Source organism: Mytilus californianus, unplaced genomic scaffold, assembly GCF_021869535.1.
Source record: "Mytilus californianus isolate M0D057914Y unplaced genomic scaffold, xbMytCali1.0.p SCAF_15, whole genome shotgun sequence".
NCBI lineage: Eukaryota > Metazoa > Mollusca > Bivalvia > Mytilida > Mytilidae > Mytilus > Mytilus californianus.
The window spans coordinates 12,658,767-12,685,661 of NW_026262637.1; the positions used below are offsets into that span (position 1 = coordinate 12,658,767).

The window sequence follows — 26,895 nt, forward strand, 5'->3', positions numbered from 1 at the left end:
AGCAATATCTGTGCAACATATATATTCTTACATATATATATGGCAATAATTTCTTTGAGAAGTCAATATTGAAAGTTGCATCAATTTGTTCAGGTGACAGCTAATAATTAAGCTTGCTTTAACAAATGTATAACAAAGGTGATATGAAATTGAAGTTAAGTTTACCAACATGTACCAATATATTAAACTTGGATTTTAATAAACCTGTTTATTAACATAATTCATATATTATTGAATTTTGTTCATAACTTGTTTACTTCTTCATATATGTTGTATTCATAATGTTTGAACTTGAACTACCACGATTACTGTTATAGATGTATTTTTTTAAATTTTGTGAATTTATGAAGAAAGTTAAGATAAAAATATATATACTCTTCTCCAACCTCTTGGCAGATAATAAATGTTAAGTAGTTGGGTAAATATAATATTGTTTTGAAAAATATTTCACATACACCATATAGGGAAAAGTTAACGTTGTCAGATTATTTTCGACTTATGAATTCAAATGTCCCTTTGGTATCTTTCGTCTCTCTTTATCCCGACTTAATGGTGCTTAACCAAACAAAGTTGTTTAGAATGGTGCTTTACCATAAATATGTTTCCAAATATGTGTTAGGGTAGGCAGGAAGCAGACCATGTAACTTCGTTATATCCACTTGTGGAAGTTGCATCCACATATAGTGTCAGTTCACCATTTTGTTAGCTCACTTTTAAGTACCTAACAATATGGTTATTTGTTCCTTATTGTATTGGACATTTAACACTTGTCACAGCATGCTTAGCAGCAAAAATTAACACGAATAACACAGATAATAACTCTAGCATCCTGCTGTTCTAAAGATATTTTATCATGTTTCTATTTTTTCATGTGAATTTTATTTTTCATTTTTTCCATTTTTTTACTATGTATTTTGGCTTTATTATACCACACCTTTAATTTGATGTACTTATCCTACACATGCTGAACCTACACCTGACATTAAAGGTATATTACTGTTCCTCTCTAGCAATGCTCTTTGTGCTTCATCATCTGTTTGAGCAACAAGTTCTTTAATACTTACTCAGTTCAACGAATTGGATTTCACATCAGCATTTGAAGCAACCAAACCACATATACAGTAAGTATCTGGTATCTGTAAACATTGATTAGTGTGCAATTTGCCTTCTGATCTCAAATCACTTGATAACTCGTTTGTTCCAGTTTATTCAATTTCCTGTACTGTATGCGAAGGTGATGATGTTGGCTGATTTAAACCTAATATGGCTTCATTGTTTGAAGTATTACAACTATTATCATGATTATCAATGTAAACTGAAGGACGATCAGAATTATTTTCTTGTATTTGTTGGGCTGCATCCATCGTTTTCTAACAATCTGAAAAAAAATAATGTATCAATAAAAAAGCATGACATCTAAAACAAAATCCTTCTGTATAAATGTAAATCTAACAGACACATTTTGAAAGCAGTAACTCCTTTCAGGATTTGACTGACAGTTACCTTCATTTCAATTTTTTTTCAGGTTAATCATGATGCTCTTTCCCGGTTTGTAAACATAGCAATGTTCTTATTCCAATAAAATTGGGATAAACATTATTGACATCACAATAGCAATTACTAAGTCAGTTGTATATGAACTTCATTTGAGATAAAAAGGAAATATTTCTATGGAAGTGGATAGCCATGAAATTTAATAAAACCTTTTTAAAAATAATTTATCTCTCTGTCTCTTTTTTTAACCACCGTATAGTGTATCTGAATATAACTCAGACCAAAGACATAGTGGCATACCAAGGGTCCATAGAATAATGTTTTTGTCAACATATATCAACCAGCCAAAAAATCTAATGCATTTGTAACTCATACTTTTACAATTATGTATCAAACATTGGCTTATATCGACAAAGACGCTCAAAATAAGAGAAGAACACTTGACATGCTTGATACTTAATAAATGCAAATCCAAGGGGAAAAAAAGTTCATTTGATTCTTGAGTGTTGAACTTAAATTTGTTAACACAGTAATGACAGTCTTATAATTTCAAAAGAGATATTGATTTATAGAACCCTTAAATTCTAATATGAATCATGTTGAACATTTCCTATTGCAATGCTTTGCAACAGCCTTGAGCTTTGCTCAACATTCTATACATTTTTCTCTTGTCCGATTTTATCTATTCAAAGCGGGTTTCAAAATAAAACATAAAACTTGGATTTTACCCTTTTATCTTATTATAGTCAAGTCTTCCACCTTTGTTGGCTGGAGTGGTACTTTGAAACATTATTTAAATAAGATACCCAAATAACGATTGTCGGTAAGTTTGGTTTAATTTGGCCCAGTCGTTTCAGAGGAGAATATTTTTTAAAAAAGTAAACGGATGACGGACGCCAAGTGATGAAATATTAAGCTCACTTGTTCCAGTAGGCCAGGTGAGCTAAAAAGGGACCCATTCCAGTAGGCCAGATGAGCTTAAAAAGGACCCATTCTATTCAATAAGTCTGTGTATACCTTCAAGGTGGAAATACTCCTGATTGTGAATGAAACAGCAGTATGTTTGAGCGGGGAAAATTATATTATAATCAAAGCATTGTCGGTGCTGTGATCCAACCAATTGTTGAGCTCGTTGGACATTTTTTCTGTTTAATTTTTAATATTGTATTCTCTAAACTTACTCCTGTGATACATTTCAAGTCACAATTTCTATCTAAAAAAATGTAGAGAGACAATATCAAGTAACAATCTATATAATAACACTAGGATTGAAAAGCGCAACGTCTTTTAAGTACTATTTCAATAAAACATTACAAGAGTTTTTTTTCTTTTTTAAATCACTCCTTTGAGCTCAGGAAATTCTGCGAAAAATTGTAATTCTTCTAGTGTTCTTTTGACAATCAAAGTGATCAAAATCACTGATAAAAAAGACTGGAAGGGTTGATCGCATAATTTCACATCATATTTTCAGGTATGCTGGTTGAACAATAAAACTTGATACATCACTTAAAAGGATATTGTTTTTTTTTAGTTAATAAAACAAGCTTGTCTCCCAACGTTTACTTGAAGCTATAACTTTTTGGATTTTTTAATGTTCAAATATGGGTTTAATTTTTTTCTAACTCATCTTAGGATACTTTACTGATTTTTGATTAAAAAAAAAGATAATTATATAACACTGAGGATGAATATTTTATAGGATAATTATCATTTTCATAATCATACTATAAAATTTTAATTCTATTCTCCAAAAAATGGGAGTATAACTTTACTAATAGTTATGTGAATTCTTTAAATTTTGAATTTTTGAAGGTGCACTCAATTAAAACATTTTTCGATTTAACAATTTTTTATATGGTTGGAAAGAAAAATCTTTAAAGGAAAATAAAAAGTTTTATTTTTTCTGTTTGTTTGAACAAACATAATTTACAGAAAAAAAAGATTTGAAAATGAACTCTTTTAACGACAACAACAACATAATTTTAGGTAACACATTTTCATTAAAACAGGTGTTCATTTATCATTAAATAAATACATTTTTTTTAAATCTATAAATACCTTTTACATAGCTATATAATGGGAAATAAACACATACATTGTATCATGTTCAGGTAAGTGTTTAAAAATTTACAAAAAAAAAAAAAATCAAACAAGTACTGGTAACCATTACTTAAATCAACTTCTTGAATAAGACCAGATGATTAACATGATTAAGACACTGATTTCACAAGTAAAGATGACCCTGCTTGTATATCCTTGTGAATAATTTATTCTATTCTTTTCTGTCAAACATATACATCTAAATAATAATCCTAATTATTTATCTTTTACAAATTGCTTATTGTAAAATTTTATGCAGATCAAAGGTAATTAAATTTTGACTATTGATGTCAGGAATTGTGTATAGATGGGCGCGATAAAGTGTCTAATCAATTATGTAATACTTATATTATTAACTGCATAAATATGAAAGATTACATTTTAACATTAACTCATAAATAGCAATATTTTGAAATTCTTTATTAACAAAGGAACCGTTTGCAAGTATATACTTAAAATGTAGTCTCTGTTCGACCACTCCTTTCTTAGTAACAGCGAAAGTTACATGTCAAAAGTTGGCAGTAGATGAATTAAATGGTATTCTGCAAGTCAAATAAGACATCGTTAGTTTCATAATATGTCTACTCAGAATTCTGCACAATCTTAAAATCCTTAGTAAAAAATATTGGATGGTTGGATTGACTTTTGAAACGAATTACATTTAATAGCAATAGGTCCAACTACTGTATCACTAGCCAGTTAACACTGATGTTGTGAGTTCGAATCCTTGCAGATGAAGCAGATAATTGGAATCAATTTTCTGCATGGTCACAGTTATTAATATTATCTGAAATACAATATGTAAAATAAACGTAATTGGACAACAATATTCGTGAAATCTATGGCTTCCATTAATTATTTAGACTCTAATAGGACAAATTTCGTAATTTAAAAACTGAAGCGAAGGTAAGATTGCCATGTGTATGGCTATTCTATTTTACCACCTGTAAGATAAAAGCTACATATTTCAAATATATCTAAGTCTTACATGAATTATTTCTTAAATAGCAACTAGAAAAAATGTGTTCAATTCTCATAATTCTTAACCCAACATTTTTTTTTTCTTTGGCTACTTTTTACAGTCGAGTTCAGATTTGACAGTCGTAACTAAGGAATGAGCCGCCATGTTGACTTGCTGAAATCCATAAATGTGCGAATAATGCAACAGGACAAGAAGTGAAACAACACCTACCTCAAAACTCCATTTTAATGAAATATTATCTGAACTTATAGCGTATACGTAACGGAAAACCTTCAGCTTGAGAGTTTTCATTTGTATGACGTCATAAAAATTTGAATACAACACGTTTAATAATTTCATGCGTCCAAAGCGCTTTTCTGGATTTACCTTCATCAGGAACATCATGTTATGACATGACGTTAACGCGCCGAGATCATTCATGAAATTTCGCGGAATTTTATTTTATTTTTAACCTCTTGTGCATTGAACCTTTTTGTTATGCATTAGAATAGGAATAACGATTCTGTTGGTTTTTGTTTCAATTTCAAATTTCAAATGATTGAACATAGGTTTCTAAACATGTGGATTTACGTGGGAGGTAAATAGTAAAAGCCACCAATATTGCACAACTCTGAGTCTGCGCTAAGTATAGATATATCGAGAATTGTTTCCAAAGCGAAAGAAGCACGTCATATTAGAATCTAGATTTCTAGGCAAATTAAATTAAACCAAGGACATCTAATATTGTTTATCTACTGTGTCAGTATCAATATTGTTTTATTACCAAATAAGAAATATAAAACTGCATTTTTGCTATTTACAGTGTGTCTATTCTGAATAATTGAGGGATATCTTTAAGTATGAAATTTATTCCGTCTGGTTATTACAAGGAGTTAGAGATCTGAAAATAAGACCGTCAGAATGGTAGAATGCCTTTTATGTCAGATCATTTCCAAATGAGGGGTCCTCGTTGAGAACCTTCCATTATCATTTCTGACAAGCCAATAATAGTTAAAATATGTAATGTCTTTTCAAAGAAAATGCTGAAAATGTTATTTAAGATATCATTTCAGTGTACAAAGGATGCTATCATGTTTGCCTTATGGAAAACATTTAAGAAGGATAGAAATGCCTGAGGCATTGAAACATAGAGTCTCCTGATAAACATATAACAATAAATGGAGAGCCTCAATTTAGATATACAGCCTCCTGGTCTCTTTGTGAACCTTTGATCAATGATTCAAGTGCATAAAGCCTTCAGACATAAAGCCTCCTGATAAACATTTAACGTAGATTTAAGTACATAAAGCCCTTAAACGTTAGACACACACATACTGGATACACATTTCATGAGGATTGAAGTACATAAATAATTTAAACATAAAGCTTTCTAAAACATTTTTAACGAGGATTGATGTGCATCCAGCCCTAAGACAAACATCCTCCTTATAAATATACAACGTCCACTGAATCGCCTCAAGCATTTATACATACAGCCTCCTTATAAACATTTAAGAAGGAATAAAGTACCTCAAGCATTTGGACATACAGCCTCCTAATAAATATGCAACGTGGACTGAAATGCCTCAAGCATTTAGACATACAGCCTCCTAATAAATATGCAACGTGGACTGAAATGCCTCAAGCATTTAGACATACAGCCTCCTAATAAATATGCAACGTGGACTGAAATGCCTCAAGCATTTAGACAAACAGCCTCCTAATACAAATTTAACGATGATTGAAATGCCTCAAGAATGTAGACATACAACCTCTTGATTAACATTTAAAGAGGATTGAAATGCCTCAAGAATGTAGCCATACATCATCCTAATAAAAATGTAAAGCCACTTATAGTGCTTCAGTAATTAAGATATATGCAGCATTCTGATAAACATTTAACGAGGATTGAAGTGCCTCTTGTATTAACACATACAGCAGCCTGATAAATATTGAACAAGTATTAAAGTGCCTCAGGCATTTGGACATACAGCGTCTTGATAAACATTTAACGAGGATTAAAGTGCCTCAAGCATTGAGATATATATAAACAGTCCCTTGATAAACATTTAAATGAGGACTAAGATGCCACCAGCATTGAGATAAACAGCCTATGGATAAGCATTTCACCAGAAATTGAATGCCTCAAGAATTGAGACATACAGCCCCTTGATAAATATTGAACAAGTAGATATAAGAAGATGTGGTATAAGTGCCAATGAGACAACTCTTCATCCAAGGATTGAATATACCTCAGGTCTATGGACATACAGCCGCCTGATAAATATTTAACGAGGAATGAAGTGCCTCAAACATTTAGACATACAGCCTTCTAACAATGACCACTGTCCTTTCCTCGATCTTGATATCTAAATCATTAACGGGAAGCTTAATACAAAAAATTATGATAAAAGAGATGATTTTTCATTTCCTATCGTTAATTATCCGTTTTTAGATGGTGACGTTCCTTTGTCACCATCTTATGGTGTTTATATATCTCAACGTGTACGATTCGCTCGTGTATGTAACAACGTATTAGATTTTAGCGAGAGAAATTTATGTATTACTGAAAAATTATTACACCAGGGTTTTCGATATCATAAACTAGTCAAAACATTTACTAAATTTTATCATCGGTATAAGGACATCATTCGTAAATATAACTCAACATGCAGACATCTTATACGTTTGGGTGTTTCACATCCAATCTTTTATGGTAATATTCTTTACAAAGCACAAAAATGTCAGTATTCACCTCAAAAGCTAACAAAACCTTTAAACAGACTTATTAAGAAGGGATATAGTTACGATACTGTTGTCAGGTCATTAAAGGTTGCATATTTTGGCTTTACTATTGATTCACTTATAGGGTCTTTGCATCGGAATTAAACATATTTATTCTAAAACCAGTTGTTGGCATGACACGGGTTATGTTCTTCTCATATATTTTATGATGGTATAATACTTAACCCCTAACAGGAGGGATTGTGTCTGATATTCATATGATGAAGACATAATCTTTCAATCAGTTTAATTGAGGTCTGGAGCTGGCATGTCAGTAACTGCTAGTAGTCTGTTGTTATTTATGTATTATTGTCATTTTGTTTATTTTCTTTTGTTTCCTATTCTGACATCGGACTCGGACTTCTCTTAAACTGAGTTTTACTGTGCGTACTGTTGTACGTTTGTTTTTTCTACATTGGCTAGAGGTATAGGGGGAGGGTTGAGATCTCAAAAAACATGTTTAACCCCGCCGCATTTTTGCGCCTGTCGCAAGTCAGGAGCCTCTGGCCTTTGTTAGTCTTGTATCATTTTTAATTTTAGTTTCTTGTGTATAATTTGGAGTTTAGTATGACGTCCATTATCACTGAACTAGTATACATATTTGTATAAAAACGTTGGAAATATACATTCGTAATAAAGTGCAAATTTTCAAAATGTAGTTTCAATGGTTGTCCTCATTGTACATATCTTTTTTGATAAGTTTTTTCAACTCATTTTATGTTTGATGGGTTAATTCCAGTTGATGTAAATGCGTCGTTTTAAGATGGTAAGCTACGATATCGTAATTACAACAGTATCCTACTGTTTAGATTTGAAAGATTACCTTTGAGATATTAGTGCTGATGTATCATTTTATTTTAGAGCTATTGCAACTCTAACAAGTATCGAAGATTTTTTTTTCAACTGGATGTTCTGTATTATGTAGTCTACGTTGCGAAAGCTACGTTATGGCATTTTTTTGCACGGTGCCTTGCAGAACTCCTCATACAATAATTCCGGTTTCTGTGAATGTTCGAACACGGACTGGATATTAACAACTATGTTTTACTTCCTCTAACACATGACATTAAAGGTTCTTGGCAGGAAAATACAAAGTCAAACCACCAAATAGATTACACCATCCTATATCCATTTTAGCATGCCAATGCCAGCATTTTGGTAAGTAACACTATTTGTTTTACATAGATATAGTATAATTTGTTTAAAAATCAATAACTATGAGTATTTAGCTCACGTGTTTTTTGCAAACAAGCCTGAAACTTGAGTAATATACGTTATCAAAAGCACAAAATATGAGTTATTGTATGCATCAGTGTAAACATATTACAAGACATTCATAAATACTACATTTTCAAAAAGAATGTTCTTTTAGCAGTTCTTGATTTTCTCTATGTAACTTGCTGTTGAAATATCATTAAATTTGTTTCATGGCATAGGTTAGAGGCGATAACGTAAATTACATGTATTCCAAAAATAATATTAATGACACGCATTCTTCAAGCTCAGTCGCTCCATCAACTTCTTTGTAGACAGTTTTTCTTCTCAAGAGGTTGTGCTCCTCTATATATGTTTTTACATGGTTGTCTAGTTGTGCCTTTTCAATCATTTCTTTACCTATGTCATCATTGCCGAAATCATTTATAAGAGGCGGTCTAAAACAGTTGACAAGTGCACAGACAATTCTTACAAAGTCCCCAATGTGTGGCACGTAGTGTTTGGCAACAACTTTATCCAAAAATTTCCACTGTTTTATTCTACCATTTGCACTTTCCACTACCCAGCGAACTTTAGTCACCAGTCGCGTTGTATTCGCTTCAACAACTGTTAGAAAGAAAACAAGGCATCTCAACTTTGAAATTCATTTTTTTCAAAAACTCTTCTGCATCACGGAATCCTCTGTCTACAACCATGACATCATCCTCGTGCATCCATGTGTTAATCTCGTCAGCATTAGTCTTAAATGCATGCTTAATGATAGAAGCATCATTGTTATGACCGTCAGCATAATATGGGCCGAGGACATTAAGAATATAACCGTCTGTAGCGACAATCATCATGGGCTTGACAAAGGACCTACTGTATGTCTGCTTTTGAAAATGATGGTGGGAACTTTTCTGTAGGTAAATGTAAGTCCCATCAAGGACAAGAATCCCAGTATCTTGTTGATTATCTGAAAACAAAGTTCTCGCTGTTGGAGTGGTGTGGTCCCTAGTGAACTTGTCGTGGGACATATATTAAAAGCCAAGAAACGAAGGCACGAATGACTTCCTCAAGGATGATCTAGCTGTGTGTGTCGCTCTTTGAATTTGGTGTATTTCCAATGAAAATAATGTAGCTAAAATGGAGTTGGAGAGTCCAGTACTAAGTTTAACTAAAAGAATGGCCAAACATGACTTTACAGATCTTATTTCAGATTTTCTTAGGTCAGTTACTGTATTTGCAACAGCTTCGAACTGACTCCTGGTTAAACCAGTCAGTCGCTGGTAGTCCTCCTCTGACAATGAGTGTGAACAATCAAAATTAAGTTTGCCATTTAATGTCAATGTTCCTCGAACCCTTTTTAATAGTTCAGTGATGTCACTTCTATTAAAAAGTGCAGTGTTATTTACCTCTGGTATCTTTGAAATAGACTCCTATGTAAAATAGTTTCCCAAAACTGCTATTTGCTGGTATAACAATAAATTTTTCAATGAAAGCCTGAGTTCGAGCCTTTTGCGGTACAACTACCTGTCGATGTCGATTACTGCTATGAGCGTTAGATGTAGATGAAAGGTTTAACTGTATAGATTTCGGGCTAATAAGTTCTGATGGTAACGTTTCCTCTGCTAAAAAATCTGGATCATCATCATCGTTTGACTGGCAAGTTGCTATACCTTGTCTTATCTGTGGTGAGTTCATCACTGTTTTCATATCTCTGTATACTTGTGCCCTGCATTTCAAGCATATATAGTTGCATTCTCAACATCCCTTTTAAGAGTCCTGGCCAGATAATCTCTTAATTTTTCATTTATTATAGTTTTGTTATTCAGTGTTAGATGTGTCTTATTGCAGAGAACACAACTGTAACTTTTTACCATAGCTAAATGCCTAAATAAAATAAAAATGAAAAAATATATTATATACATATTTGTATGTATTAACTAGTATCCTATATATGTTTATTGTGTTTCTTGCAAATATTTAAGATATGAAGACAACACAACTCTGTTTTGAGCACATGTACTCTATAGTCTTGTCTTGTCATGCATGTCATGACCTTTATGTTATTTGTATCGTCTTGTTTAGTTTACATTGTCTTGTCTTTTGTCTCATGTCTTGTTTCTTGTCTTTTTTCTTGTCTTGTTTCTTGTCTCGTTTACATTGTTTTTCGTCTCTTGTCTCTTATCTCGTTTACATTGTCTTGTCTTTTGTCTCTTGTCTCGTTTACATTGTCTTGTCTTTTGTCTCGTTTACATTGTCTTTTGTCTCTTGTCTCGTTTACATTGTCTTTTGTCTCTTGTCTCGTTTATATTGTCTTGTCTGTTGTCTTTTGTCTCTTGTATCTTGTCTCATTTACATTGTCTTGTCTCTTGTATTTTGTCTCGTTTGCATTGTCTCTTGTTTTTTTGTCTCTTGTCTCTTGTATCTTGTCTCGTTTACATTATCTTGTCTCTTGTCTCGTTTACATTGCCTCTTGTCTTTTGTGTCTTGTTTTAGTTTACATTGTCTGTTGTCTCATTTACATTGTCTTTTGTTTCTTGTCTCGTTTACAATTTCTCTTGTCTTTTCTTGTCTCTTGTCTCGGTTACATTGTCTTTTGTCTCTTGTCTCGTTTACGAGGTCTTTTGTCTCTTGTCTGTTTTGTCTCTTGTCTCTTGTCTTGTTCACATTATCTCTTGTCTTGTTAACATTGTCTTGTCTCTTGTATCTTGTCTAGTTCACATTGTCTTGTCTCTTGTCTCGTTTACATTGTCTCTTGTCTTTTGTCTGTTGTATCTTGTCTCATTAACATTTCCTTTTGTCTCTTGTCTCATTTACATTGTGTTTTGTCTCTTGTCTCTTGCCTCACTTACATTGTTTTGTCTCTTGTCCCTTGTCTCGTTTACATAGACCTTTCTCTTGTCTTGTTTACATTTTGGTTGTCGCTTGTCTCGTTTACATTGTCTTGTCTCTTGTCTCGTTTACATTGTCTTTTCTGTTGTCTTTTGTCTCTTGTATCTTGTCTCATTTTCTTGTATCTTATCTCTTGTATTTTGTGTCGTTTGCATTATCTCTTGTTTTTGTCTCTTGTCTCTTGTATCTTGTCTCGTTTACATTATCTTGTCTCTTGTCTCGTTTACATTGTCTGTTGTCTTTTGTCTCTTCTGTCTTGTCTCGTTGACATTGTCTCTTGTCTCATTTACATTGTCTTTTGTCTCTTGTCTCGTTTACAATGTCTGTTGTCTTTTCTTGTCTCTTGTTTTTGTCGCGTTTACCATGTCTTTTGTCTCTTGTTTCTTGTCTCGTTTACATTGTTTTGTCTCTTGTCTCTTGTCTTGTTCACATTGTCTTTTGTCTCGTTTACATTGTCTTGTCTCTTGTATCTTGTCTCGTTCACATTGTCTTACATTGTCTTTTGTCACTTGTTTCGTCTACATTATTTTGTCTCTTGTCTTTTGTCTCTTGTCTTGTTCACATTGTCTCTTGTCTCGTTTACATTGTCTTGTCTCTATTGTATCGTGTCTCATTTGCATTGTCTCTTGTCTTGTTTACATTTCCTTTTGTCTCCTGTCTCATTTACATTGTGTTTTGTCTCTTGTCCCTTGCCTCGTTAATATTGTCTAGTCTCTTGTCTCGTTTACATTATCTTGTCTCTTGTCTCGTTATCATTATCTTGTCTCTTGTCTCGTTTACATTGACCTGTCTCTTGTCCCGTGTACATTTTGATTGTCTCTTGTTTCGTGTACATTTTGATGGTCTCTTGTCTCGTTTACATTGTCTTGTCTCTTGTCTCGTTTACATTGTCTTTTCTGTTGTCTTTTGTCTCTTGTATCTTGTCTCGTTTTCATTGTCTTATCTCTTGTATTTTGTGTCGTTTGCATTATCTCTTGTTTTTTGTCTCTTGTCTCTTGTTTTTTGTTTTTTGTCTCTTGTATCTTGTCTCGTTTACATTGTCTTTTGTCTTTTGTCTCTTGTCTCTTCTGTCTTGTCTCGTTGACATTGTCTCTTGTCTCATTTACATTGTCTTTTGTCTCTTGTCTCGTTTACAATGTCTGTTGTCTTTTCTTGTCTCTTGTTTCTTGTCGCGTTTACAATGTCTTTTGTCTCTTGTCTCGTTTACATTGTCTTTTGTCTCTTGTCTTGCTTACATTGTTTTGTCTCTTGTCTCTTGTCTTGTTCACATTGTCTTTTGTCTCGTTTACATTGTCTTGTCTCGTTCACATTGTCTTACATTGGTTTTTTTTCTCTTGTTTCGTTTACATTATTTTGTCTCTTGTTTTGTTCACATTGTCTTTTGTCTCGTTTACATTGTCTTGTCTCTTGTATCTTGTCTCGTTCACATTGTCTTGTCTCTATTGTATCGTGTCACATTTACATTGTCTCTTGTCTCGTTTACATTTCCTTTTGTCTCCTGTTTCATTTACAATGTGTTTTGTCTCTTGTCTCTTGCCTCGTTAACATTGTCTAGTCTCTTGTCTCGTTTACATTATCTTGTCTCTTGTCTCGTTATCATTATCTTGTCTCTTGTCTCGTTTACATTGACTTGTCTCTTGTCTCGTGTACATTTTGATTGTCTCTTGTCTCGTTTACATTGTCTTGTCTCTAATCTCGTTTACATTGACCTGTCTCTTGTCTCGTTTACATTTTGATTGTCTTTTGTCTCGTTTACATTGTCTTGTCTCTTGTCTTTTGTCTTGTCTTGTCTTGTATTGCTTAGAGGCCCTTGTCCTGTGTCATGACCTTTATGTTATTTGTCATGTCTTGATCTTTGTCTTGTCTTGTATTTCACTATCTTGCCTAGTCTTCATATCTTGTTTTCTGTTGTTCCTATCTTGTCTTGTAACTGTTTTTCAATGTAATCTTATTTATTTTTTTTTGTCCTATCTGACTTTAGTGTTCATGTCTTTCTTGTTTCTTTTTGTTTTGTATTATATTGTTGAATGTCCTGTATTTTTTTTTTAAACTAATGCACAAATATCTACTTTGAATGTTAACGGAAGAGGAACATTTTTTAAACTTAACAAATTGTGTTCTGTTTTCATTTTACTCTTGGGTAGTTTCCAATTCAGGGTTTGTAAGAATGAATGCGAACTAAATATAGGCCTAGTTATTGTTATAAACGTATGCCACATGCCGAGGCAATGTATATATTTTACAGAAATAGGATTACCATATAATTGTTTTGTTATAGATTCGGCCGTTAGTTTTCTCAATTGACTTGTTACATGTTTTGGACCTCGTCTTAGCTTAATGTGTATCTCGGACAAGTTTAAAAATCAGTGCAGATCAACTAAGATTGAGTTGATGAAAGTAAATGCAAATTATATAAGTTAATTTGAAATGGAGGGAAAGAACGACAATAAAAATGGTAAAACTGTTGTGTTTTAACTAGTTTAGCTAAAGTTAAGAATTAATATTGTGTTTTTTGCTGTACATGTTCTGATTTTGTGTCATGTATGGATACCCTATATCCTTTCTTTCTATCATGGAGGTATAAAGTCATTGTGTGAAAAACGTCGTTTACAATGAACGAAACGTTAAATAATGCATATGCTTTTTTGGAATTCTTTTCTGTACTCGATTTAGAGTTTAAGTGTGCTATTAGCATTACAGATGAAATATAGTTGAAGTCTTTTCATTTAACGTAAAATTAATCATATTCAGCTACATGACGGTGGAGGTTCTGCACGTATCAGCTTTTTTAAAGCACTTTTTTTTTCTTCAGTGTTCTTTTTCAAAAGTAAATTATGCATGACATCTTTCCTTGGTGCCGCCTGGAGTCAAATTACAATGTATATTAAGCCCTCTTCATCAGGTACTAGGTCTTTTAATCAAATTATAAATACTAGTATGTATACAATGTGGATCTAACTCCCACTTTGCCATGCACCACTGTCCCTTGGTGGCTTTTGCAGTTAAATTACATATCCAAATGAATTGCAAATATAAATAAAGTTCTCAGTGACGCAAAATGATACACCGCAGATGTCGAACCATGAACAGTTGGGACAAGTATGGACACTACATTCAAGCTTGATACCACTCTGAATTTGAATTTTGCTTAAATATTTGACACAGCATAGGTTTCTGACACAGAATAAATGTGGTCATGAAAAGACCTGAAAAATTTGAAATTGGATTTTTATAAAATAAGGAGATGAGGTAAAATTGCCAATGAGACAACTATCCATCAAGGTTCAAATAAAGTTGATGTAAGCAATTAAAGGTAACCGTAAGGCCTTCAACAATGAGAAAAACCCATACAATATAGTAGGCTATAAAAGGCCCCAACATGAAAAATATGAAACAATTCGGTTGAGAAAACTAACGGCCTAATTTTTAAAAAAACAATTAACGAAAAACACACAAAACAGACAAGAACCAACGACAACCACTGTACTACAAGCTCCTGACTCGAGACAGGCACATACAGAATGTGGTCCAATATCCAAATCTATATACAATTGTACAAGGTGAGATTCAGTACAAAGAATTTAATCTACTAGTATTTATCAATGGACAATAACAGCTAAGTTTGTCAAGGGGTTAGCTTCATAAAAAAAATATTTATATGTATATATAGCATTCTGAAAATCAATTTATAAAGAATAAAAACAAACCTACCACGAAGTTCTCAAAAATATTTACATAAGAAATGAAAAAAAAAACAATTCACAAAATATCATTCATCATAAATACAATATTTTTTTTTTTAAATTCATAAAACTTACCTTTAATTATTTTTTAAAAAGATCTAATATTGAATAGAAAATATCAAACTATATTTATACATAATATCTTCTATAAATTTAAAATTTAATGCGGTATCTATTTTTAACTGTGAATCTACTTACACTTTCTATTAATTGTGCAATACAACTCTGAATTTTGATTGTGATTAAATATTTGACATATCATAGGTTTCTGGCACAGAATGAATGTGGTCTAACAACTTTAAAAAATGAAATTGATATTTAGCTATCATGATCCAATACCCAACATACATTGTACCAATACATGCGAAGATTAAGCAATTAAAAGACCCCTTGAATTCTTTTTTTGTTGAGATCAAACTAAAATTGATTATGAACGCTTTGGACCTTAATGTGGACCAATTTGAAAACCGGGCCCAAAATCAAAAATCAAAATACACGGTTAGATTAACCATAGCAAAGAACCCTTATAATCTATTTTTTGTTGTTGTTAAAATCAAGCAAAGTTTAATTTTGAACCCTTTGGACCTTCATGTGAACCAAATTGAAAACGGACCCCAAAATAAGAGTCTAAAAATACACGGATAGATACTCCATATAAAAAAATCCAAGAATTCAAGACTTTGAATTAAACCCCATTGAAATTGGTCAAGAAATGATCAACGTATGCAAAGTATAAAAAAAGTATTGTTTTTGGGCCCTTTTTTTCCAAAACTATTCATTTTAGACTTATACTTAAGTTATTGTCCGGAAACCATCAGTTTTTTTTACCAATTTTTGGTCCGTAATTCTTGAACGTTTTGGTCATAACCCCCAAAATCAGTCACACCATTCCTTATGAAGAATAGAACCTTGTGGTACAAATTCATAGAGATACATACACTTATAATTAAGTTATTGTCCTGAAACAAGAAAAACGCTTGTTTTTGGTCCTTAATTCCTACAAAGTTGGGACAATAACCCTTATAATCAATTCCAACCTTCCTTATGTGGTATGAAACTTGTAGTACAATTTCATAAAGATCCATACACTTACATGTATACTCAAGTTATTGTTTGGAAACCAAATGTCTTCGGACGACACCATTATACGACCGCAAAATCACTCTTTCGTAACGATGGATGGCTTTTTAATGTCCAGTGGAAAATTAAATACATATTCAGGACGAGAACATGTTATTGTAATATGAATTATTAACCCTACTTTTTATTAGACCGACATACTGAGCCGGACGTGCTAGTTCACGATGTTATAGTTCGCAGGAAGACATGTCATCCTAAGCGGATTCATTATTTTGACTCCGAGCCGACCTGTCTCTGCTTTCACTTATTAATGCCGCGTGCTTATAGAGAAGTAGCAAAACCAATTTTAAAATCGTTGGTTTTACCAGACCAAAGTTCCCTTAACCTCCGCAATTTCATGCACTTCTTCACATTACAGGTTGCAACACTATGCAATGTCATTGGGTTCCAAAAACATTTAGAAAATTATGTCAATGTGCTTTCCCATAGGGTTTTATGCAGAAAAATTATCGGAAATCTACGGTGATTTGCAAAATAATTGTCAAAATCGAACTCTAACTGAACAAAGTGGATACCCACATTAAAAGGGTTGAGGCATTGAAGGCCAAATAAATTTGCATGTTTCACATTCTTGCGGGTCCTATTGTAATCAGACGGCCATTGTATAGTTCCAAGAAGTTTGTAAATTAATTTAATACAAATGCAAAATTTAATGAAAAGATTCATTGGTGAAATTAAGACGGAAATACAAATAATTATTATAGTAACAACAACAAACAAAGGATTCTCAAATGGTCATGACTTTCGTTTGGAGTTACATGAGCAAATCCCTTTTAAATCAATCAATCAATCAATCAATCAATCAATCAATCAATCAATCAATCAATCAATCAATCAATCAATCAATCAATCAATCAATCAATCAATCAATCAATCAATGACTGTTCTATCATCATTTGACTGTATCCAAGTTGTAGTTATTGCATGAGTTCTGTCTTAATTTTAATACTTTGTTTTGTGTTTTACCTTCTTAGCTCTTAGCTCGATCATTTATACCGAAGTAACTATTTACCATTGTTTTACGTGGTTTCATGTGAAAGACAACTGTGATCTTATGAACTGATTTTTACACCACCCAGGTATGCGTTGGGGAGTGTCACTCGAATATATTGGCCTGTTTGAAGTCAGGGGCCTTTAATTCTAGCGGCTGTCTATCGCTATATCGAGAGGAATGATCGTGAAAGAATACCTTACGGTGGTCAAGCATTGCGATCGGATCGTTAAAGATCTGGTATAGGATCGTTAATGTAATTACCTGAAATTCTACTTCAAAATCTGTAAAAAATCTGTTGTATTTTAAAAACGCGGAACAAATCCGAAAAAAAATTATGTCTGTCAAAATGATTCAACTTTCTCAATAATACTGTGCAATAAGATTAATAAGATATGCAGTTCTTTGTGAGAAAACACAAAAGACACAACACAAGTCTATGGCATTCATTAAAAAAACAAGTTTCGTACCTATAATGACTACATTCCAATATATAATGATATGTTCGAAACTAATCTTTGGGGCGACAGATATTACAGTAAAATAAAAGTTTTTTTTCCTTGAAACCGTTCATTTTGTTGATTTTTCATTTAAATTGATCGTGAAAGATCGGGCAACGCAGTATCTCGATCGTGAAAGACAATGCGTGACCAAACAGACGCAATACGTTTGTGCTTGTTTTACCTGTAACACTAAAGGACATTTGCACTTTTAACTTTGATACACCTGAACAAAATTGACAAGACATTTGCGCCTTTTAACTATAATAGTTGTATACCTGTAATCTTTAGAAAATGTACCAAAGTCATGGAAAGATGTTCACATATTCATTGAAAGTTCATCTGAACAAACGAGAAATTCAGAAAAAAATATTCGGGTAAACCAGACATATTATAAAGAATAAAGTATACATAAGACACACACATGGAGTTTCGTTTGTAAAAACAAATCAATGGCGGGAAGGGGGGGATTACTTTCCGTATAGACAGAACACTTAAGTCAGTGAATATTTCATAGAGATGCATCGTAAATAATTGCAAAGGTATTTCACCTGATTCCCATTTTCCTCCAAGTCTTTGGGCATCCAGCAGAATTCAACCGAACTACGTATATTTTGGAGCATGCTACCATGTGTGAAATTAGTACTTTTAATCTTTAGATTTACAATTTTTCTGCATTTTTATCTGTATATTGTTCCAGGACTAAGTGTGTGTATGTAATAAAACGGATTTATCCTGCTCGAAAATAATAGTTAGATAAAGAAATAAGTATAATCTACCCTATTTACCTGAGTTCACCTCTAAAAGAATGCGCGCAAAGGTAATCAAAAGCTGTGCGTAAACGTAATAATTTTTGCGCGCAAATGTAATGGTAATGCGCGCAATGTAATGTACCGGTTTCTCGGTAAACGATAGAGGAAACGAAACTTTTATGGATGGAACAATTAAATTTTGACCGAAATTCTTTAATTAGCTTCCTTATTAGTGGATTAAAATTGGAAACTATTTATATATATATATAGGTATATATATATAGATTGCCTAACAATGTAATTTTAACACACTATTTAGTATGTAAATATAAGAATGTTTAAAATATTTACAAAATGATGAAAATAAACGCAATATTTCGCTAGACTAACTAGCTTTATCAAGCGTGCATCTATCCAGGTGAATCGGCTCAATAATCATCGTTCATGGTACAAAACCAACAAAAACTGTCCTCTCACCAGACATCTTCGTTCAACGAAACATTCTTTTGATAATGTTACTTTCCAAATCATAGAAGTCAACACCGAGTGGGACACCACGGCGAGAAGGAGAAGAGAAAATTTTTGGATCCACCAACTCCACACTTTAGAACCTGATGGTCTTAACGAAAAAGATGAGAAAAGATACAGGAAAGATAAAGAATAATTTAGTACACAGCATCGTCCTTTTTATCCTGTAATATTGGCCAATGGACGTTGCTAACTTCAACTACCAATTTTGTAAAAATCTTGAACTTCATCCAAATTATGTATCATTTTCAAGGCAGCTAAATTCAAGTGCAACATATACATTGAGCTGCAAAAGTTTCTTATCATCTACATCCGATTTCACCTGGAAGGATGCACGCTTGATAAAGCTAGTTAGTCTAGCGAAATATTGCGTTTATTTTCATCATTTTGTAAATATTTTAAACATTCTCATATTTACATACTAAATAGTGTGTTAAAATTACATTGTTAGGCAATCTATAATTTTATTTGTATAATTGAATTAATCTCTGTACTGATTAATCCACACTCCCATAGATTTGTATGTCATGTGCTGCTATTTATAGGCACTTATGTATATATATATATATATATATATATATATATGAGTCTAAAAGATTGTGTAACAATACCGATAAATAGATGGAAAACAAAACACTAAAAAGTGTTGAATATCATCGCACAAAGATGGAAAAACTGAACAGATGATATAAATTATACAATAATTGCAAATATTTCGGCTCAACAAATGGCCTTCCTCAGTGTTAAAAGTTTTAACAATACTGATATATAATGTATAAGGTGTAAACATAGATCAATAATAATACAGGTAAGTTTTGGTCGATTGATTTTAATCCAAAATCCTGAATATCATAATATAAACATTAGACTGTAAATTTAATTATTTCTTTCTATTGATTCCATCTGGATGGAGGACACCCAGTGTTTTTATCCAAAACTTCTCCCGATTCTCTCTTTGCCTATTTTGCCATGTACAATCCTGTTCGATCACAAGGATCTTCATGTGATCAAAATCTTTCAGATTGTGATCTGGTAACCTGAAGTGTTGGCTGACAGGAATATACGGTTTTTTTGTGAGGTCACTCCTGTGGCCATTAAGGCGTTTGTGAAATGCTGCATAGATTCACCAACATATTGGAGACCACATATAGGACACTCAAGAACGTAAATCACGTTTGAGCTTTTGCAGTTGACATTGCAGAAGATCTTGTATGTCTTTTCTGTGGTCTTACTGTGAAATGTTGATGAATGCTGAAATTGGTTGCAACATTTGCAGCGCTTATCCCCACAAGGCTGGCAATTACTTACAGTATGGTTAGGTTTGGAAAGGTCAGCACGGACAAGTATATTTCTCAGGCTGTTAGGTTGTTTGAAGGCAATCATGGGAGGCTCAGGAAAGATTTTGGATAACTTAGAATGTTTCTCGATTGCTGTCCAATGATCACGAATGGTCTTGAAACTATTTCTCAGGCATGGATGGTAGGTGAGCACACATGGGATTCTTTTACTTTTCTGTTTTTCTTTGTAAGTTAGCAGACTGCTTCTGGGGATGGATTCCGCTTTTCGAAAACTATTTTTGATGTTTTTGTGTTTATATCCCCTTCTTTTCAAATGTCCTTTCAGCTGCCCCAGACGCTGTTTTGCAGTGTCTTCAGAGGAGCAGATTCGCCTTATTCTGAGAGCTTGGCTGTATGGAATGCTCTTCGTGCAGTGTGGAGGATGGCAACTTTCAGGCGACAAGTATTGATGAGTATCTGTAGGTTTAGAGTATATATCTGTGTTAATTATACCTACAGAGAGGGTGCTAGATGTATCAAGGAAGTTTATGGTGGAATTAGATGTTTCATGGGTGAAATTGATGGTATGGTGTTGATTGTTAGCATTTGTTATAAAAGTTTGTAATTCTTGGTCTCCCTTGTCCCATTTCATGTCAACGTCATCAATGAATCGATACCAGGAAAGCGGTTTTTCGATGGAGCACTCCAGCAGTTGCTTTTCAACTTTACCCATGAATATATTGGCATAACATGGAGCCATTTTTGTACCCATAGCAGTGCCATTTGTCTGTAAATAGTGTTCTCCTTGGAATGTGAAGTTGTTCTTTTTCAAGACCATAGTAAGCATTTCTACTAAGCATTCAGTAGGTGGAATTTTAAGAGATCGAGAGTCCCAAACTTCTCTACATGCTTCAATGCCATCCGCATGGGGAATATTCGTATAGAGGGAGGTGACATCCATTGTGACAAGAGTAGTATTGGCAGGTAGAGGGTTTAAATCCTGCATTTTTAGTAGGTAATCTGTAGAATCTTTTATAAAAGATGGCAAGTTTTCTACATGTGGTCGAAGATAGTAATCAACGAATTCGGATATTTTTTCGGTGGGATGACCATTAGCTGAGACGATTGGTCTTCCTGGGTTACCAGGTTTATGAAAACACAGATATATACTCTAAACCTAGAGGTTATATATACAAGTCTAAATTGAAAACAGCGTTCAAACCTATGATTGCGTCGGATAAAAACCGCAATTTTTATACGTGTGTATGCAAAACAAATTTCTTGTTAGAGGGGTCTAAATACAGCACAAACAACATTTTCTTAAGACCAAAAAAGTGAAAAAGTATATTTTAACAAAACGCATTTGACTAACAGGTCGAACAACAAATGTTCTTAAACCCTGCTGACTGCCATTGGCGATTGCCAAATAAACGGATCACCGATGTAATAAATGGATCTTAATTATAAATTTAATACTAAACAGAAAACAATAAACTTGCGGAAAAGATGGTATACCGCATACAAAAGGTGCAAAGGTTTTTGTACACCATATCCGGATTTCGACAATTTTAATGTCTCTTCAGTGATGTTAGGAATCGAAACGGTATTTGGAAGGCCATATAATTTACCTCAATTTAGGATAGACTCTTGAATTTTGAAGAGTCGAAATAGGATGAACGGATCATATAAACCCGAAGGCAAATATAATACAAGCCCAAACGAAAAAATATAAACGAGTCTAAATTGAAAACAACGTTTAAACCTATGATTGCGTTGGATAAAAACCGCAATTTTTTATACGTGTGCATGCAAAACAAATTTCTTGTTAGAGGGGTCTAAATACAGCACAAACAACATTTTCCAAAAGACCAAAAAAGTGAAAAAGTATATTTTAACAAAACTCATTTGACTAACAGGTCGAACAACAAATGTTCTTAAACCCTGCTGACTGCCACTGGCGATTGCCAAATAAACGGATCACCGATGTAATAAATGGATCTTAATTATAAATTTAATACTAAACAGAAAACAATAAACTTGCGGAAAAGATGGTATACCGCATACAAAAGTTGCAAAGGTTTTTGTACACCATATCCGGATTTCGACAATTAATGTCTCTTCAGTGATGTTAGGAATCGAAACGGTATTTGGAAGGCTACACTGTAAAAATCGTGCTTAGAAATTAAACACTTGTATTACATGTTTAGATCTAAACATTTTTAGGATTGTGTTTAATTTCTAAACACATTTCTCAGTAAGCACATAATATCTAAACATGTCTTGAATTTAAACACTTTTAATGTGTTTAAAAATGAAAGTGTTTAGAAATTAAACACTTTTTTCTAAGCTAAACACGATTCTAAACACAATCCTAAACACATTGTACTGAGACACGTTTAGATCTAAACATGTAAAAAAAAAGTGCACAAAAGATGTGCTTAGAAATGTGTTTAGGATCTAAACACCATTTTTACAGTGTATATATATCTATATTATGTGCATGGATAGTCCGAGGAACTGTACCATCATAGTTTATCTAAGATGGTTTCAATTTGTGAAGACCGAAATTTTATTTTTAAACCACCTGCTGAACCTGTTGAATTTTAGAAAGAGTCATGGTTGTTATAAGGAATTTACTCCCATCAACTATTTGGAGTGTTGTCGTTTTAATCTGACACAAGCATGATCGGGAAAGGTTGATTCTTTTAGCTGTATAATAAATAAATGTATGAATGTTTTGTGTTTTTTTTTTATATTAAATGATTTTTCATATTATGTTGAGAAAGCGCAAATGTCCTATTGAAAAAGCGCGAATGTCCTATTGAAAAAGCGCAAATGTCCTTTTTTAAAAAGTGCAAATGTCCTAAACATTTAAGCGCAAATGTCCATTAAAACGGTGCTTTGCTTTTGCGCCAATTGGCATTTCAATTGCGCTAATATAATCTTTAATTTGCGCTCATATAATCTTTCATTTGCGCCACAAACCATATTCCATTTGCGCCAAAATTAAACATTTCATTTGCGCCAATAATATAGTTTAATACTGGTAATTGGTAAAACAAACAGTTATATTCAAAGGAGACTTTTCATAATAACTTCAAAACACAGTTTTTGATTGCATCATAAAAACTATTTCTTCGAAATCAGTCATCGTAACCATAATGAAAGCAATATATACGGATACGTTCTTGATAAAAGACTTTTCATAATACAGTTCTGTTATAAATTAGCGAGATCATCAAACCCAAAAGGAAGCACTATACACTGGAGTAAAACCAAAAGTTCGTTCTGACACAAGACTTGTAAGCAACGGCCCGGATGTACTCATGTACACTGAATAAACTATATGTGTGGTCATAAAAAATTACAGACTTATTTTATATTTATAGTTTTAAATCTAAGTGACTCTCAGTTTCATGTATAAGAAATGAGCATGAACTTACTTAGATTCCAAGGGGGAATACTCTAAAAAAAATTATTCACGATAAAGCGAGTTATATTTTAAACTTTTCCGTTAAAAGTAACCTGTAAAATAGCGCAAAAGTAGTTTTTATTTTTTGGCGCAAATGAAATATAATCTTGTGGCGCAAATGAAAGATTGAATTTTGTAAAAATTGGCGCAAACGCAATGCGCCCCATTTGAAAATTGCAAATGTCTTGTCAAAAAGCAAAAACGTGTCGCGCCGGACCAGACTTAATAATAAGAAAACAATATTTCTTTTACCAATTGACATACCTGCAACTAGTTGAAGCGTGTCATTATTTTAATGAGAATGGACATTAATGCTTTTTTTTCACTTTTTTTTAATTCGACACCTTTCCTTCAAAGTTATTGAAATAACTAAAAACGTTTCTAGATAAGTAGATCTCCAAGATAAAATAACCTTCAGGACCGTACATTTTTGAAAAAGTTAAAGTATATATGTATCTGTAATGCTTAATGCATCCGCTCTGGAAATATATGCATGTGTGCGTGTTTTTTTGTTGTTGCTTTTTTTGTTTTTGTTTTGTGTAATGGATGTTACCTTCAGTTATTACCGTATCACCATGGTGATACGGTCTGATTAGTCAGAGGCTGGACGTCTGGAATGTGGTAAATCTGTTAACGGTATCTCATTGGTTATAAATAACATTAAATGGCTGCATCTCAGCTGCTTCCGGGCTGCTTCTGGGGGAAGTGAAGGATATCTTAACCTCTGATTGGCTATTATTGAGTTGTATGCATTATATGTCAACGCGTCCGTAAGTGGGGTCGGATAAAAATCATGATAGTAGGTCATCGGTAGAAATTATAATGAAGTGTTCAATTGCTATCATAATTTAAGCCAAATTTAGTTCACGAAGCCCTGTCAGTTTGAGCAAATAATAGCATTCTGTGATGATGAAATTTATGTTATCTTGAAATTTTGTTGCAATTTCGGTACAAAGGTGTGTATTTATGGATTATTAATGTTCTTTCAAAAACAAAACAATAATTATACATCTAATCTTCACTTTATAGTGCGTATTGAAACATGTTTTGCTATATTTCTTCATAAACTATAATTTTAATAGTAAATACACAAAACGTGTGCTCTATGATTAAAAATGTTATCCTCATTGTTTTCATTGCTTGAAGATATTGATTAGAAAATATTCAACCACGGAATTTTCCGTATTGATACGAAGATGTCCTTTCGTTTCCCGCGCAATCACCACTTCATTGATTTCTGATGTAAACAAAACAGACAATTGCCGATAAACAGCTGATTAGAAGAATAGAAAACAAACAAGGTGAGTAATATGGTTGCGTGTGTGCAAGGAAGCAAACACCAAGCATCACGGTTTAGTTATGGGCTAGGGTTTCAGTGCACTATAGTTTGTTTAATGACCCCTCTAGCTGGACGTCTACGACTATAGTCTGTCAGTATAGATGAAATTAAAAAAGGCAGCAATGAGCAATTTGAATTAATATGCCTGAAAACCAAAGATACTTGCAACACAGCGAGGTCCCAAATGATGTTCGCATGTGGGGTAGACAGTTTAATGTACTCGTACATGATGATTTATTCTTTGGAGTCGTTGTACACCCCAGGCGGATCCAAAAGGGGGGGGGGGACTGGGGGGCCACCCCTCCCCTTGGTTGATTATATAGGCCCCCCTTTATGAAAAGTTCTGGATCTGCCACTGTACACAGTGGCGCTCAGCAGTCATTGTTAATTGATATATCAACAGCACTGAGAACTGCATTTGATATATATAAATCCAATTCTAATTCCCTCCATTCCCATTTCGATGTAAGTAAAACAAAACTCAACACATAAGTAATGATAATCATATTTTGGTATAAATAAACATTTACAATCATACATATGTCATAAATAATTTTTCATTTAAAGTCCATATTAATTATAAATATTAACTTCCAAAATATATAAATGCACCAGTCACATCCCATATTAAAGACATCAAATTCAGCAATCTGCATTATCTGAAAAAGACTAACATCTTCGATTTAATAACGTATAACGCATGTACAAAAATGTTCAAGTAATACAAACAAAAACAAAAAATGGGTGGGAGGGTGGGTAAATTAAACGTGTTGAATTGACCAGTAAACTAATTCAAATGACAAGGGAATATGAAATTTGCCAGAAGTGAACAGATATTACTATCAACCAATCAGAGGAGATTAAATTACGAACGATAAATTATGCATACAAACAGGTAACGAGTTATGTCGAAAGTATCCGAGATGGAATTAAGCATTTTTAATTAATTAAAAATTTACCAATTCCCTCCACTCCCATTTCGATGTAAGTAAAACAAAACTCAACACATAAGTAATGATAATCATATTTTGGCATAAATAAACATTAACAATCATACATATGTCATAAATAATTTTTCATTTAAAGTCCATATTAATTATAAATATTAACTTCCAAAATATATAAATGCACCAAACCAACGGCCACTATAAAGTGTCCAGTGTTAAATAAAAACTACACTATAATATAAACATACCTGATAATACAAACAACAAATACTGGAATCCTGCAAACTAATAGAGGTTCACAGGTAAACCAGATGTAGAAGTAATGGTCTAGCCAAGCTTTCTTGACCATCATCTTCTGAAAAATAAAGTTAAAAACCACAAAGTATCTTGACCAAAAAAGTACATGTAAATACAATATTCTAATTACAAATGATTAACTACACCTATAAAAAAGTTCCGTATAACAGAAACGCCAAAATAACTTAAATGTAATCTATCTTTACAAAAACATTTTCTTTTATAAATAGATCTTGGTTGCTGAACAAATTGCTTGTAAGTTTTAACAAATAAAATATTTCTCTTCAACGTTAACTTCGCCAATGCTTTATTACAATCTATAACAGTTTGTTTTGTGTCATCAAAATCTATGGGTCTTGGCAAAATTGCTGAAACTATTATCTTTAAAGACGGTAAAGTGATGCAAATAAAATCAATTAAATTATTGTAATATTGAATTATCAATTTACTGGATAAACCATTCCCAACATCGTTTGTG

At 32.9% G+C, this 26,895-nt stretch overlaps 1 pseudogene; it reads right to left on the reverse strand.

The window, feature by feature from the left end:
• Nucleotides 1–11,420: 11,420 nt before the first annotated feature.
• Nucleotides 11,421–26,151, reverse strand: LOC127725977 (uncharacterized; annotated as a pseudogene).
• Between the last annotated feature and the right edge of the window lie 744 nt (nucleotides 26,152–26,895).